This window comes from Quercus robur, chromosome 1 (assembly GCF_932294415.1).
Source record: "Quercus robur chromosome 1, dhQueRobu3.1, whole genome shotgun sequence".
Taxonomy (NCBI): domain Eukaryota; kingdom Viridiplantae; phylum Streptophyta; class Magnoliopsida; order Fagales; family Fagaceae; genus Quercus; species Quercus robur.
The window spans coordinates 19,588,710-19,592,738 of record NC_065534.1 but is presented as its reverse complement, the minus strand read 5'-3'; the positions used below and the strand labels follow the sequence as shown (position 1 = coordinate 19,592,738).

The window sequence follows — 4,029 nt, the reverse complement described above, 5'->3', positions numbered from 1 at the left end:
AAGCCGCGAGCCACCCGCGAGTCCTAGCCGCGAGTCTCTGCTTCACTGCACTGTCTTGAGCATTTCTTCACACTCTCTCGCATACTACCCTTACATGATTCCCACCTAAATACAAGGTTTCTAAGTGCTATATTACAAGCAAATTTGTCATGGAATAAAGCCAACACATGGTTGATTAAATTCAACCTTACATCCCCAACTGCTGAACATTTCACCAACGATCCGGACAGAGTCAACATTAATTCAGGTTTATTTGTGGATTAGACCAAAGCAACATTAAAACTGCACAATGGCATTGAAGAGGTCCCATTTGATTGGGTTTCAAACTATGTAGTGCACGACAAGTAGTGGTTAAAGAATGGTTCATCCATTAAATAAAAAAATATGGTAGTAGTTGAAGAATTACCAAGTTATATGCTTCGTTAGTGGAAAAACATGGACTGCTTCAGTGACTCCTCTCAATAAATAGACATTCCCATATGCAATGTTTCCCATCCCTCACCATAGCAAGAATACGCAAAATACTACACAGCGAAAGAAAGAACTTCAAATATGATGAAAGTTGTAATTGTGGCCATTTTGGCAACCGCCCTTGTTTCAGCTTATGACCCTAGTCCTCTGCAAGACTTTTGTGTCGCAATTAACAACACCGATTCTGCTGGTATGTACATGCATGCACTCTCCTTATTATTGGCAGTACGTAGTAGTATTATCACCATCTACAAGTTCTTTCGAGATCATTATAATGAAGTTCTACACATTAATGAAATTATGCCTAACGGCTATATCATCTGCATTAGATTTCTTTTTTTTTTTTCCCCTACATGACATGCTATTGTCCATTGTTACAGAACCGTCTTATTTGTGACAATAACAAGCTTTCCTTTGCGTAGTATTTGTGAATGGAAAATTTTGCAAGGACCCAGCAACTGTCACAGCCAATGATTTTTTCTTCTGCGGTCTCAATATTCCTGAAACATAGCTGCAAGTAAACTTGGATCAAGTGTCAATCTTGTGGACGTAAACAAATTTCCAGGTCTCAACACTCTAGGCATATCTTTGGCTCGCATTGACTTTGCACCATATGGCCTGAATCCTCCTCACACTCACCCTCGCGGTACTGAGCTTTTGGTAGTCATAGAGGGTACTCTCTTAGTTGGATTTGTCACATCCAACCCAAACAAACTCTTCACCAAAGTTCTAAACAAGGGAGACGTCTTTGTATTCCCAATTGGTCTCATTCACTTCCAATTCAACATAGGGGAGACCAATGCTTTGGCCTTTTCTGGTCTCAGCAGTCAAAATCCTGGGGTAATCACCATAGCAAACGCAGTCTTCGGATCAAATCCTCCCATCAATCCTGATGTTCTCATCAAGGCCTTCCAGTTGGAGAAGAGTGTAGTTGATTATCTTCAAAAACAATTCTAGTCATTCTACAATTTGGAAAAAAGTATATGTAACAACGATGGCAAACCGCTAGATAGTTTGAATAAAGTTTGCGTGGTTTCCCTTACTGTAATGCCTTAAATATATATATATATATATATATATATATATATATATTTATATTTCAAATAAAATGGTTTCTTATTATTACTATTATTCTTTTGTGCGTGTCATTGTGTCATGGCAAAGGTAGTGCGATTAGTGCTTGAATAAATCTTGATTACACCTTGGATCCATAAAGTTTGAAAGTACAAGCATCTAACTATTAAATATAAGCAAATTTAAAATTGATTTAAAAATAGATAGAAATTTTAGTTTCATTTATACAAATGGGAGGACAAATTTAGGGTTCAGTAGCACTTATTCTATGTCAAACATTCCTAGTGGTAACATTGAAGAAACATTTTTGCATTTCGATCAATTTCAAATGGAAACAATTATTTAGAGGGCATTAGCATATTGTCATTGAAATTATTAAAAGAAAGGACATCCATATAATATCTAAACGTTGAAGCTTAAAATTTCTTGTTGTTACGCTCCTGTTAAGTCACATTAGCTTAGCATTTTGATTAACTTTGGTCCATTCGATCTGTTTCAGTTCATTTGGTCCACTTTGGTCTATTCAGTCCATTTAGTCTATTTTGGACCATTTGGTCTAATTAGGACCATTTTCATCCATTTTGGAATAATTGGGCCTCAAATTGATTCTTTTTGTAGGTTGCCGATTTAGTTTTGGGCACAATAATTCATATTTTTTTCTAAATTTTTGGGTTGAAAAGTTTGAAATTTTATTTTACTTGGGCTAACTCCTTAATTTGGACTAAAAAATACAAAAAAAAGGCATTAGAAATTAGAGAAATCGACCTTAAGAAAGGAATAAACACGATAATAATTAAATATTCACAAAATTACATTAAAATTCAAGTTTCAATAATATATAGATTATACTTATATTTGGAAAAAAAAAATGCTACAATTCCAAATCTATATATATATATAAAATCGAAGCTTTTGAAACTCCCACAATTTTCCACATCATCATTTTAATTTAAAAAAATTTTAATTTTTAAAACTAAATAGTGAGAGAGTCCTAACATGAGTCTCTTTTATATATATATATATATATATAAGAGACAAAATTTTTGAAAATCCTAAAGCAATCTCCTCTATCCGTCTCCACTAAGAGAGAAAACCCTAAGCTTCAATTTCTTTGGTACGCTTGCTATTGCTTTATCTCTTTTTTGTGAATTAGTTTTTTTTGCTTTTGTTTTGTATAGAGTAGTGCTTTACAATATATAGTATAACTACAAGTATTGTAGTAAGTTTGCTAACTTTTTGTGTGATTCAAAGATGCTATATTCTATATTATTTTAGATTATATAACCTTAAGCTTTACCTTATGGAGACGTATGTACAAGTTTTCAATTCCTTTTGTGTGGATATTTTCTCACAGCTGTGGAGTAAGGTATATGCACTATATGTTATCTTATGTTTTCTCTTATGGTGTCATGCTTCTTTGTTTATTAATTAAAGATTATGTTGGAAGCCTATATTATTTGCACCTTCAAAGTGTTCGACAATGTTTGAACCAAATTTTTCATCAATTAGGAAGGCTTGGATTAAAAAAACTTAGAGAAGCTTTCCATCCTTACTGAAATTGTCTCGCAATAATGACTTTTTTTTTGTTTTGTTTTTATAATTTGTAGGTTCTGAATGTTTTGATTTTTAATTTTATTGTCTTTTGAAAGTTTGACCATCTAAATTTTTGGGTTCAATTTTTTGCAATATTTGAAACAGTTTAGCAAATTTCAACTGTTATAACTATGGATTTTTCTCTTGAAGGTAACCTATCTTTCTCTTATATTTCTCTATTTGGTAGTCATATATATTTTGTTTTGTTTCAATAATTTCTAGGCAGTGCCAGTAAATTTTCTTATTTTTTTTCCCCTTTCGAACGTTTTAACATCAGAACTTTTTAGATATTTTTTTTTTCAATGTCTAAATTTGGCTTATTCATCAAATTGTAACTCAAAAAGATAGGAGCAATTCACGCAATAGTATAGTTTCATAATTAATTTAAAATTTTATAAAATTATTTTAGTCTATTATAAATAGGTAAATTCCCGTGCGTTGCATGGGTTTCCGACTAGTTTATATAATAATTCAAACTCAATATAAAATGTTACACACTTACACGTGTACCATGGAATGGAGGTGTGCTAGATTGATTTTTGAGTCTTCAGGGGCTCAAATTTGGGCCTACGTGCTGGGTTTTGTTAAAATGCTTGGGTCTGATGGTTTCACGTGTAAGAAGGTTATTTTTGGGTTTGAAGAGGGTTGGTGGTGTTTTGGCCTTGCGGGTTGACTGTATTTTTGTCCAAGGGTTATGTGTAAAGCACATGATCAGGTGGGCCCTTGGACACATGTTGCTTTCTTTTTGCTGTCACATAACCCATTATGTTGCAATTGCTGCATACTAGTGTGCAACAAAACCATTTTAAACCTCGGATCCAACAAAAGGCAGAGCAATTAGCGCACGAATAAATCTTGATCACACCTTGGATCCACAATATTTGCAATTAC

The 4,029-nt window shown here is 33.4% G+C and overlaps 1 pseudogene; it reads left to right on the top strand.

The window, feature by feature from the left end:
- Positions 1 to 555: 555 nt before the first annotated feature.
- On the top strand, positions 556 to 1,517 carry LOC126724373 (germin-like protein subfamily 1 member 7; annotated as a pseudogene).
- Positions 1,518 to 4,029: the final 2,512 nt, after the last annotated feature.